The sequence below is a fragment of the Leuresthes tenuis genome, unplaced genomic scaffold (genome assembly GCF_036924035.1).
Source record: "Leuresthes tenuis unplaced genomic scaffold, fLeuTen1.0.hap1 SCAF_7, whole genome shotgun sequence".
NCBI lineage: Eukaryota > Metazoa > Chordata > Actinopteri > Atheriniformes > Atherinopsidae > Leuresthes > Leuresthes tenuis.
Genome location: NW_027325361.1, coordinates 18,645,084 through 18,658,314, shown reverse-complemented (window position 1 = coordinate 18,658,314; position 13,231 = coordinate 18,645,084). Strand labels below are relative to the sequence as shown.

General features: G+C 42.7%; 1 protein-coding gene across 1 annotated transcript in view; it reads left to right on the top strand.

Moving 5' to 3' along the window:
* Window positions 1–1,292: 1,292 nt before the first annotated feature.
* sema6bb (sema domain, transmembrane domain (TM), and cytoplasmic domain, (semaphorin) 6Bb) overlaps window positions 1,293–13,231 on the top strand; it is a 129,884-nt gene continuing 117,945 nt past the window's right edge. Inside the window, exon 1 of the mRNA XM_072389717.1 lies at window positions 1,293–2,119. The gene's annotated coding sequence lies outside the window, so the exon portion shown is untranslated. The remainder of the gene's footprint in view (window positions 2,120–13,231) is intronic.

Sequence of the window (13,231 nt, the reverse complement as noted above, 5' to 3'; positions counted from 1 at the left end):
GATCAGCAGTTTGTATGAAGGCCGTTTGGCTGCATGGTGTAGATTTATTAAGATGGAACTGTAAAGAGACTAAGCTATGCACACAAGCCTTCAAGCCTGAAGAATTCATTATTTCACATATTAATTATTCATGAATCAAAGCTCAAAAGTGGCATTGGCTTCGAGCAATTTCATGGAAAGGTCTTTTAATTCCTTTAACACACGTGACACTTGCAGCAACAGCACTGTCCCCTCACACTGCTTGTCCAGAATGAACAAATCACATGACTTTCAAATTGCTATTTCGGATCAGAGGGTGAGTGTGAACCACATTTATGGCAATTTCAATAATAAAAAAAACCTCAACTGATTAAACATGAATTTGAAACGCAAAGTCATTCTAAAGTAACAATTTAATTTGACTAGAGGCTTATGGCGATCTAATGAGACTAAAGAATATTCCCCTGTTTTGTTAATTTAGGCTCAAGGAGACGATTGAAATGCAGGCATGGAAACTGTGTAAGTTCGCTAAATTGTTGTCTGGAATTATAGTAAATATGGCTTTCGGGAATGGTAATTAAAATAGTTTAAACTGAAGTGTGCCGTACAAAATCCATACCGTGTCATAAACTGAATGCAAACTGACTGGATTATTTGACTAATTCATCTAATATACTTACTGTGGAGCTGAAATACATGCCTGGCCATGTGTTGTGGATAGATCATGTGGAAACGATGTACACAAGAGCAGTGCTTCAGTTTGGATATCCAACTGCATCGTCTCATCGACTAGTTTCTCACACAGAGCTTCTTCCAGGATCTCCACACTTTGCTTGACAATCTGATTATTTTCTGTTTATTCATTTCAGATTTGACTGCGATAAATATGCACTGTTATCTGGAAACTGCTTTGAATCAGCCCCCGAGGTTTTATCTGAACGTCGCCAGCGTAAGTGTAGCGACTGACATATTTTGTAATGCTCATGTTTGTATTTATAATATGAAGCTTCCATTGAATAAATTTGACAAAAAAATCAATTCTCACTCTTGTGTGCGCCCCAGGTTTATTTTGACTTTCACTCCTTCTAACCAGATCAATTTCAGTCGTCAAATTGCCACTGTGAAATCTAGTCGACACTGGTTTAATTCGACTTTGACTTTTAAGACTTTTGGGGTAATGTGATGTCTCCCAATTAACCCCAATTAGTCACAAATCAATTCCATTCCAGTTGCTGCGTAATTCTGCTTCAGGTTTTGGTATGAACAGGCTTCAGGAGTCTCTGGTGGATGACAGCAGAGCTGGAGATGCTGTAGCTCGCACCACCGCTAGAAGACACACGCCGTGGTCCTCCCACTTCACTGAAGCTCCCGAGTGCAGCTTAAGAAGAGGAACTCTTTTTTTTTTAATAAGCCGATGAATGGGACTCTGCCGTGCGCTGGATCCCGAGCTTGGCTTTACGTGGAAGTGGGACACAGAGAAAAGGGCAGTATTTTCTTACTCTGAGACCAGAGCCGGAAAAGACGCAGCAATGACAGAGCAGCAGTCGTGCGCAGCGGCAAAATAGACCAACTATTGTGAGGACTGAAGATTGATAACACAACTGGACGAGCGATGAGAGCGGCAGATGTAATTTTCTGAGCGTTGCAGCTGGGTTAGTGCCAGTGGTGTGCTGGAGGGGTTATTATTGCGTCCTCTTTTTCACCATTCAGTGCTTCCAACGTTTTTAGTCTACTTGGAGACCTCGGACGGCTGTCTTCGAGGGAGTATCGCTGCAGAGACCCACGGGGAATGCCATGTGTCGCTGCGCCACATAGGAGCTCTTTGTGGGCTGTTTTGCACCGGGGACAGGTGGTGCCGTGTGTGTGACTGCATTTGTGTATGTTGACACAAGCGGGGAGTACGGACACACAACCCCTGAGACAGTTGTCTTATGGATGTCAGACCAGCGTTCGGGATCAGTTTTTGCCAGAAACAGGTGCGACAGGGAGGAGTAGTTTACAAAGCCCCCCACGGGATCTGGTAACGCACAAACGAACCTTTCCTCTGATCAGTCTCGGATTTTTTTTCTTTTTGTGGGACACACAATTGACTCTTACTATTGTTACCTCGACCGCACATTTCTTCCGACAATCAGAGTAGGTAAGTGATCAAAGTGGTCCGGAGTAAAGGGCTGCGCTGGGTGGCGGTGGTGCGCAAAGCTGTGGCTCTGTCGCGCCTAGATGCTTTGGATAATTTCATTTGACGAAGGAATTTACTTGTCAAAACTGTTTATAATGTTCTCAGCCGGTCATTTTGATTACATTTATGTAAAAATATTGAAATCTTCCGTCTAGGTTTAACTGTATGATTTCATACTGCGTAGCTTGCAGCCACAAGCAAGACGAGCAGGTTTAAGCTGTCCGGAGCCTGAAGAGGCGCCTCACCATCCAACTATTGATTTGATATTGACAATACTCACACAGACTACATCATATGATTGAAATGATCATAGAGTTACTGTATTGATTGAATAAAACTATTAGTGGATATTGTATTACTCGTCTGCGTATAATCGTTCTCGAAAAAACTGTTAAATTATGCAGTTGTGAATTTTCTATGACAAATTAGATTTTTAAAAATATTTTAAGACGGTGTAGTTGTTTTAAAGCGAGAAAACCTAATTTCCAAATTCTGTGAGTTGCAGAACTGTGGATGTAGACTTAATGTGTTCATCGTGAGATTGCTCTTTCTGATTGTGTTTGTGTGTTTTCTACTGGATGATTGTGGATTATCTGCATGCGGTTGTGTCTGTTCTACAGGCCTGCCAGCTGGGCCCCCAAAGCCCACTGCCTTCAGGCTCTGACATTTCTTTTTCCCTCCGTTCCTGCAGGGGCTCTTATCTTTACAGTACTTTGAGCTATAGTTGGATGAATAGAGTCAGAATCCAACTTTTTGTTTTATGTGTGCACAGACCACTAACTCCCAGGGGCTGGCTCCAAGTAACCTCAGGTTTTCCCATTTGGGAGTTGCACGTTTTGTTTTGGCCTCTGTTTCAAATTCAAATTGGCTTTCAGCCGCCTTTTGTCCAGTGCTGAGGTTTGTGGACTGGAAAGAGAGATGGAGCAGTAAGTAAAGTCCCCATGGGTAAGGCCATTCTTAAAATGAGCCTCAGTGTCTGTGAGACATCTAAAGAAAGTGAGATAGTGCTGCTTGTCCACTGTGAGGTTAGACACAGTCAAGAGCACACCAGCACCCCCACTCACCTTCCTGTCACTCTTAACCGTATCAGTCAGCCTTGGAGAAGAGCCTTTTTAAAAATTTTCTTCCTCCGGGGTGTCACCCGTCAGCCAGGACCCAGGGCTGCACAACTGCAGCAGCAGGTTACATATAAGATCCTTTTTCCCTGTTGATCAGATGAGATATCAGGCAGTGATGTGCTGCATCACACTTAGACCGCAGACCGTTTTTTGCATACAGTAACAGAGGGAGTAAATGCGTATGTATTTTTATATATGAAGATGGTGAAAGGGAGGAAATTAGAATGACACACAAGGCAGATGAAAGCAGAGATGTTCAAAAACATTTCTAATCATCTGTGTTTTGCTGCTTGTTTAGAATGACAGAGGAGGAAAGATGAACTCTTGTTTCTCATGGGCTGACATCCTTTTGTAGGCCCACCATACCACCAGAAATTACATGATAAGAGCTATTGCAGGGAGTGAATTATTAGACAAGAGATGAAACACCTGCCTGATATGATCTCAGATCTTCTTGTGGCTCCTCAATTTGTTTAGAAGCCAAGGACAAAACACTTTGAGAGTTTACATCAGAAGTAGCTTTTGCTGGGGCTTGTAGTTATGCTGAGAAAGATGTAGGGGAAAATGTACCCACACAAGGGAGCTGCTGATGTATAGTGTTGATTTTACTGTAACCACTTTTAGAATATCAGCCTCTTTTCCTGATATATTTCTTATATAGTTCCACAAAAGAGACTTTTGTTTTGATGACATTGAAAGAATTCATAATAAGTTCCCTGAAAAGATTTCTGCAGGCACGGGAGAGGGGATAAATGTTTTTCCAGTCACTATATACATAACCAGACAGTAGAAGACTTGACTCCCTCCAAGAGAAACGACTCAGTTGGGGGTAAATGAAAAATTGCTCAGAAAATTTTGTCAGACAAGCATAAGGAAAGCAGTTCAAGAAACAGTGTACCTGACGGTGGAGCTGATGTCCCGGGCACTGAATGTGATTAGTTTGAAATCCCCACCAGAAGCAAAAGCAGTAATTCCAGGTTAAAGCCTAATATAGGAGGGGGAAATTGTGTCAACTGAGAACTCGGATAACAAGGCTAAATGTGTGCCCAGGAAACCAGGCAGGGTGGTTGTTGCACTGTTCCAAGGTCCCAGTGCTGATGTCAGTTTTTGGCGGCGTTTTCTGTGTCCCCAGTGCTTCTCCTCACAGCTTAACAAACTGCTCACTGGAGCTCGGCTAATCCTTGGCCAGCAGTGTCCATTGATTTATTATAAAGTTAGCTAATTTAGGAAGATCTGCAACATCGCACCACACACACAGGCCCTGACAGATCCCTGCTGTCTTTACCGTGGAGTCTGAATCACCAATTAGTTTGAAGAATTCTTTGTGTGAGTGTGGATCAGAGAGAAAACGAGTGACCAACAGAGTGAGAGTTTGTCTATCAGAGAAACGTAAAACTAAGAGACAGTGACTATCACATTGTGTCTGTTTGCCTTCCCGTTTTGTGCAGATGTTGCATGTGTGCACATTTGTGAGTCAGTCTGTCTGTGGTTTATATGAGTGTGATTCAACCTTGCCAGCCTTGGTTGAATGGATGATCTGTTTGTGCTTGGTTTTTGACGCTAACAGCCGCTCAGAACCGTTTGCTTTGGAGCAAGTGTTGCACCGTATGTGCTAAAATGACAGGTGCCCTTGTACAGTGACTTAATCCCTCCCCCTCCCTCATCTACACCCTGCTGGTGGGGGATTTATTTCACCTGTGGGCATGAAGCAGTTCCAGTATGGTAATAAAAATCATACTGTGGATTAGTCAAATGAAACTTAATTTGCCAGATGAACTGAGGGCGCGTTTATGGCTTGAAGTCTGACCTCATCAGTGTGATTATTTATTTATTCATAATCACAGAATAGGAATGCAAACAAAATTGGTTCGGAAATTAATGTAAAGGCCTACATTTTTGGGGGTTTACAGTTTTAGGCTTTCTATGTAAAGCTTCTGTTTGAAATTAAGTTTCTTTTACCCATCTAAGTTTTGCCCTCACGTTTATCCCTTGCCTACACTTAAAGGGATACTCAAGCTCAGTTGCCGGAGTAAAACACATTTCTAGAAAAACAATATGGTCTCAGAAAAATCTATACTGTCTTAACATTTCTCAAGCAAAACAACTCTATGTCATTCCAACCTTGACAGCCTTTGTGAGGATTTTTACAGGATGTAAAGATTATAAATAAGAAGTAGCATAGCCACTGTGACAGCGTTTTCTGGACTACTGTTTTGAAACCTTGACTTCAGCATTTGAGCAGGAAGGAACCACAGTTGGACAAGAAGGTGGAACTGGACAGTGTTGCCTGAAACCTGATTGGACAAAAATTCCTCCCTTTGGGGCCTTATATTTGTTCAGTTATGACATTAAATTTAAAGGAATGACTGGACAACTAAGAAGGAATAATGACATTATGATCGCTTCTAGACATAATTCACTGACTTAGTATTTCATAGCAGAGGGTGAAATTTTTTATTTTTTTCGTAAGCTCAGTGGAGCCCGTCCTAAGTGGCCACCAGGGATATTGTGCTGCAAGTCTCTCCAAACTAGTGTTTGCTGTTTTTCACACTACTTCTTCTTTGTTGTGCATTCTGCATTGGTTGTCCCCTTACAGGTTCACTTTTAACAAGTCTGCATACAACCTTTTTATTGTGTCATGGCCCTGGGTTGAGAGGCTGTTATGGCTTGTTGTAGGATTGCATGTAAGCACATCTCTGTAAGTGGGTTGGGTTTTGGAGGAATTCTTTGCACTGCTCAGGCTTGGAGGTCTGCAAACATGCACCATTAGAAGTGTTCTCTGTGCGAGTGGAGCTGTCACCATCTACATCGTCAAACCTCAGATTGACAGATGGGCATCAAACACTACTGAGCAAGAGAGTTTTGGGGCCCACGTTAAACCTGGCACCCCGGCCCCCTTTTCTTTTTCTTACCATTCTTTCCCCTCTAACACCCCCCACCCCTCATTTCCCTTCACACATTCTCTCACCATACCACTGCTCCCCTCATTGCCTCTTCTTTTTCTCCCTCCCTCCAAGTCTCCCCTGGACCTTGATGTCAAGGCCTCTCAGGCAGTGTGGTCTCTGTCTGCAGGCTGTCAGGGCAGGGACACTGCCCACCGGGACCTTGAATGGGACAAATTGACCGTAACAATGTTCCCACTTACCATGTTGAGCTGGGGGAAAGAGAAGGTGAAAAGGAGGGACTGATGATTGAGGGGCAGGCCAGTTGCACTGGAGGAAAAGAAAGAGGGGGAATGCAGGACACCTCTTAGAAATCTATGAATGGAAGATTTACATTAAATTGCACCAATCTTTTTCTAAAATCCTCTGTCTGTATACACACACAAACACCTACACACACCACACATATGGCTTCGCTTGTTGTTATTTGCCCAAGGCTACTGCTTGGGTTGCCATAGAAGCAGAATAAACACATTTGCTTGTGACCCTGCAAGGCCTCACATAACGCACCTCATTCTCAGATGCCTTTCGGGGGAGTGGGGGGGTTTGTCAAGGCTACTAGTTTGATCTCCACTATATGCTACCTCTGTCTCACAAAGGGTCAAGGATCATTCAGCCCCCTATTAAAATGCAATAAGGGCTCTAGCCCAATGGGGCCACCTCTGCCATTTAATCACACACCGCTGCTCCCTCATCATCTGCTCTCTCCCTTTTATCTTTTAATCACTTGTTTTCCCAGCCCTGTCTTTCTTTCACTCTCATCTCTCCATCCTCATGGCTCTTATACATCTACTGCAAAGCCAAGCAGCCAGAGTAGATGAGAGTTCAAAGAAGGAAGCTCGATGCAGCCAGTAATAAGCACTCTTTCATTTTTCTTTGAAAAGTCTCCCTCATACAGTTGCTCTCATCAGCAGCCACAGGCTAGGCTCTCCTCAGTTTGTAAAGTCTGTGATTTCAATATTTCTGTCTCTGCACTTTAACTGTGACAGAATGTCGGGAAGAATTTTTTGAGCGGTATCATGTAGTGTAAGCCCGAGGTAGTGCAGTATGACAGGAACAAAGAATGCAGCTGCTATCACCAAAGGCCAAGTGGCTGTTGAATAAAGATGATTCTCCTTGGTAAAGCTGGCATCCCGTGTAGGCTTATTGTACCTCCACAGGCGGAGGGTGTTCTTCTGCGTGTCCGTATGCAAAAAGTGTTTCTTTCCTATATCTGAATAAGGTACTAGCAGGGGATTCTTCCATTCTCTGCAGCAGTGGGAAAGAGACATTTCCATGTGTATAAACCGTTGGCAGCGTACCATGAGTGATACAGGACAGGATGAAAAGACGGGTAGACATGATGGAGGCGGGCACCGGCGTTTACTTCCTGGACACGAATAAACAATTTGTGTGTGTGAGTTGAATGTTTTTCACGGCCAGTTTCCCTATGATTAGGCTAAGTTCACATAGCTTCCCCCTCTTTTTCTCTCACCCTCTTTTTCACACCCACGCCCCCTCCCTGCACACACACTGAGTATTGCACTCACACTCTTGTGCAGTCCTGGAGTCAACTGAGCCTCATTTAGTTAACAAGAGAAGATACTAACAAGGAGCTCTGGTTGGGAAGGGAGATATTGGTTTCGTATACTAACTGCAAAAAGAAGGAGTATTTTGAGATTCAACCGTCTTCATTTCCCTTCATCCATATGCGAGCACAAATGCACTCATGGCAGAGTAACAAGGCACCACAAGCTCAAACTCTATTCTGAGCCAGTAGTAACACTGAAACTGCATTATTTTTCTCTGACTTTATTTAAATAGCAACATTTGTTTTTTGCTCTAGCATTCACAGACACACTTTGTGCACATCCTTGGTTTTATTCCCTCGCCTAGGTTGCCATGATCAGCATGGTCATAATTAATAAGGGCACATTTAACTACTCTATGGTGGGAGACATAACAGAGAGGATGCTGTTCACGCACATCCTGAATCATTTCCCGCATCAGCACAGCATGAAACTGTGCCCTGTGAGCCAGACTGGAGTTATCCCACTGCAGTTTTATAGCTGATTCATTTCTTAGGGGAACCTCCAGCCAAAGCGGCTCTATCCTGCAGTTTTATGGTGGCGGAGACGCTGCAAATATAAAATTAGAGTGTTCTCATCTGTTTCTGCTGATGACAGAATTGTTTACCACCCGTGGATTGGCTCTTGCTGCTGTTGCTGGTCTCTACTTAGGTTTGTGAGTGTACTCTTCAATGTAATGTGAGCTTATGTGCTGCCAACCTGCCACTTGTTTTGTGCCTTGAGGTAATTAACAGCTTAATGCATCCAGTGACCTGAGGGAATCAGCCATGCTGAAAAAACGGGAAAAAAAAGCTCTTTTGGCACTTGGTTCCGGGCAGTTGGCGCGGTGGAGGGACAGTGCAGAAACTGTGACCTACTGTCTCTCTTTGCTTATTGTCAAGACAATGGAGAGCAAAGGGAGCAGGAAGGGGCCTGTGACATGTTTATGGTTTATGGATTAAGCTGAACTATATGTGAGAAGTAGAGAGGCATTAAGTCGAAAGAGGGCCATAAGTAGAGTGAAGAGAGAAGGGGTGGAAAATAGTGGATCTTGAGAGGATGCTTGTTCAGCTCCTGTTGCTGTTGGAAAGTGGAGGGAAAGTAGGTCCTTGAATGTACTCGCCTAAATGAATGGCTCAGAAGCACCAATTAATATACAGCCTCACTGTGGGTCTCTGCTGTGCCGAATCAAAGAGGCCTTGCTGCGCAGTGCGTCTGCTCATCTCCCAAGCATTGAGTGTGTGAGCTCACGCACTCACACACACCCCCAAACACACCACACACAGTGGGGATTTTTAGCCAAGAAACTGAACCAATGAAGGAGATTTGAGATGAAAGCATCACATTCATCACAAGCATCACAAGGTTAAAGAACAAAAGGATGATGATTTGGACTTTGTTAAGAAGTGCTGAAAGAATAGATGGAAGGTTAAGTTTGACGTACATTTTTTGCTGGATAACAGGAGAGGAAATTAAATAAGGAGCTGAGGAGGAAGAGGAGGAGGAGGACAGAGTGTCCTCTCTGAGGGTGGGAATCGCACAACCAGACCAAGGACCCATCTGGAGGCAACAGGTCTGATGACAGCAGGCGGGTCCTTGATCCAAGAATTTCAGCTGTGTGTGACAGCCAGGGTCTTCCCTTGTCCAGGACCCCTGGAGACCCAGCCAGTCCACCAGCAATCTGTCCCCTGATACTAACCGCTTTAGTATGACAGAATGGCATGTTATGATGAGTTATGGCTTCTAAACAGTCAAAATTGAAAGTGGATGGTTGATTATGTGGTGTTAGGCACTGCTGTTAGAGATGAGTGGATTGTCGGAGGATGGTAGGTGGTTTGTACACTTAGTTTTGTGGTAATGATGGATAGGGATTTAAGCTCCTTTACAGCAAGTCTGTTTAAAGCACTAGATTCTGTACTGGTTTGAATACATTACCATTAATTTAACTGGATGAGGAGCGGTAACAATTTCAGTTACAAACTATCAAGCCACAAATGCAACAAAAATAAATTAATTTAGAAAAATCCTTAAAAAAATATATATATATATGTCCATGTACATATATGTATATTTCTTCAGCCTGTGTGTTACACTGGCAATGTTGATTGGCAAGTACTCTATGCTGGTTTTTCTGTTGTTGCCGTGCTTTCAGAATGCCACAGCCTGTCTGCTCGCTGTAGCTAGTAGGTCATTTGTATTTGCATGTAAATGTTTTTCACCCCTCGGCTTGACTGGTGGGGCAATCAGAATGGTTCTCTGTCTACATCACTTAGAAGGAGACAGCAATGACTGACTGTGACATTCAGAACTCCGGCCAGGCTTCACCATTTACTTTCATTCGCTTGTTCATTTACAAATTTGTTCAGTGGGAAGGAGCAGGCAAAAGAAGAGGGGAGTTTTGTGTGTGTTTCTGTCTTTTGATGTTCTGTCTTATAAATAGTTCCTTTACTTCACACTTATGTGCATTTTTTTCTCCAGACATCCAAATCAGGCAACTTTGTCCAACATCATCCTACCTAATCATCGAGCTCTGGGTCCTGAGCTTGCTTTCCTCCATTGTCCTAAATGGCGCCACTGAGATAGACACTGGCAAGGCTTTTCATCGCTCAGACTGGCACACAGGCGCGCACAGACGCATACACACACCTCCCACATGGCGATGATGGATACTTGTGCAAAAGCATATCTGCACGACGGAGGAGTGTTTGTTCTTGACTCATGTGGTGTGTCTTGGGGTTTGGCAGTCTGTCAGGCATCTATCAGCCTATGTCATCAAATGATACATGGCTCTGTAGGTGTAGACTTGCTTCTCTGGTTGCTGAGCAAGACCGGAAAAAGGGACACTGCGGGACAAAGCAACTCAGGTGTGGATAAACGTTCGAGTGAGTAAGAAACTTTTGATGCAGAGAATGAAAGATTAACTAAAGCATTCTCTTCCTCATTCTCCAGTCAAGTTTGTTTTTATGACCATTAACATATTATTTTGACAGTGGCTGTTAAAGCAACTGCATTTTTCTGCAGTTCACTTTGATTTAGCCAAGCAAATCAATCTTGCCTTTGTCTGGATAGGTTAGTCTGTCTCTGCCAGTGTTGGAAATGTTTGGAGATAAACATAAAAAACGTTTAAAAAGTCTCCTGGTTTAAACTTGTGTACTTTTGATGTAATGCTTCCAACATTTCTTTTATCCTTCTGCTTGATATTTAAGTGCACTTCTGTTTATCGCAATTATGGGATGCCAGTTTTCGTGGTTTGTCTGCTGCCTTGTGACCGAAGAAATTCGTTTGTTACTTCTTTGATGTATTTTCTAATTTGTCCATTCTTTTGACTGCTCATGTAAATATAGTGTGAGGAGTTATGTGCTTATTTTTAGCTCGCTGTGTTTTGATCTTGACAAAAATCGGTAACTGCGCTTGACTGTGTCTTTCCCTGGCGACATCATCACCACGTTGCCTCGACACCCTCTTGTGAGCATCAACATGCAGCTCACTTGTTACCTGCTCTTGCTGCTTTAACCTTTTCAACAATTATTCTTAAAAATAGCCTCGCTTGTTCTGGCTGTTTCATTTCAAAGGTGGCAACACTCTCCCCTGACTCTGTGCAGCAGTAGGCTACTGGGAAACTCGATACCAGAGTCTAAACTATAAGAATAAACAGGATAAAAAATGCCCAAACACAGCTCTTTCGGCTCTGTGATGTGTAATGCGTCAAACATTGAGGGTGCTGAAACATGAAGAAGCACTGACTGAGTTTTTCCAGTTGTATGCATGTTAAACCAGCCATAAAAATCATGTTATTGCTATAAAAGCAAGAAAACACAAAACAGAATATTGTAAAGCATTGGGAAACATGCATTTGGTGAATAACATTTCAGCTGCTTCCCCAGCATGCATTCAACTTGGAATAAATAATTTTTCTTTTTTCGCTCCTTAGTTGCTACGTTATTAATGACTCTGAGTAAGTTTGTTTTTAATTGTGCTTACCCTGAGGGTGGTGAGCATAATACTTAGTTAAAGAAGCACTGGAGAAAAGTGCTCTTGCCAAAAGTTAAAGATGGCAGTTACTCTGAGTTTTAGTTTTTATCACTCGCCTACCGCTGAGCACTGTCCCTCCCTTGTGGGTACTCTATTTTTCATTAAAAAAAATTCTCTTTCACAGTCATTCTTTTGGCTTTTTAGTTTGTGCTGCTTTACCTGGCACAGAGGTTCCTTTTGCTGTTATCAGTACCATTAACGGCCACAACAAAGAAGTTTTGATGCTCTGCTGGACTTTGGACGTAACAGAAGGACAGCTCCATGCTCATATTATAATGGAGGGAAAAGCTCTAGGGCTCCACTATTTGCTACTTAGTTTAGTTTTCTGTCGCCTTTCATAAGATAAAAGACAAATGGAGAAACGATGGTCTCTCTTGGCCAACTTTTCTTATTGCCTAACATCTCTATTTGATCACACATTAAAGGTGACATAGGAAACTGCAACGAAATGGATCATGACTGTTAGATATATGATGCCAAAGTTGGGTATGTATGAGAGAATTGTTGCTTTCTGGAGCTGTTTTCAAGGCATAACAACTGCTTAAAACTTTTTTTTATTTGTTTGTCTTTCTGGTAGATTTATAATGATTTATATAAAAAAAAAAAGAGGATAATGCATAGATTTATGTATTATCCTCATTTTTTTTGCTGCTTTTCAAATCTCCATCCGTCCTCAACTATTTGATATACCATCAGCTTGAACCAGCCCTGTACTTTTTTTGTTTCTTAGCATGACTCCATGGTTTCTTTGTCTTGTTTCGTAGGTTTTTGTTATTGTGTGCACGTTCCCTTGCTTTTGTGTAGTGATAGGTGGGTAGATTCATATGACACAGTCCGTTGCAATAACACAATGAGCCAAGCAAAAATCCAAGGGGAACGATTTGTGTGGCAGGTCTGAGCCAGCCAGCAGAGGGAAAAGACCAAGCTACTGTGAGTAGCCGACACAAATATACTAACGCGTCTCTGCTGTAACAGCCAGCATGATTTACACTCCTTATGTGACATGTGCATACAAGCAAAGACATCTGACCGCCTTGCTCCTTATTCATATATTTGTCACTGTACACAAAATTCACAAAATGTTAAGTGGGGAAGCTCATTATGCTCTCTGCTGTCACTTCTATCTGTATGTTATCAACCACCAGCTCAGCATTTTCTTGCTATTGTCAAGTTGCTTCTCCTGTGCTGATAAGGAGAAATTGCAAAAGTGTGGCAGCAGACTTAATTCTTGCTAGAGAGTTCCTATCCAGGCTAAAGCAGTCTTTTGACATTTTTTGTCCCCTTGAAAAGTCTACATCAGTATCTTTGTCTGGAGGTGGAGAGATTTCGTTTGCATCTGATAATCCCTTTTCACTCCTGAAATTAGTTTCTCTCTCTTGAGGCTGGTATACAGAAGCAAAATTACAACTGAGCGAGGATTACAAATGTACAACT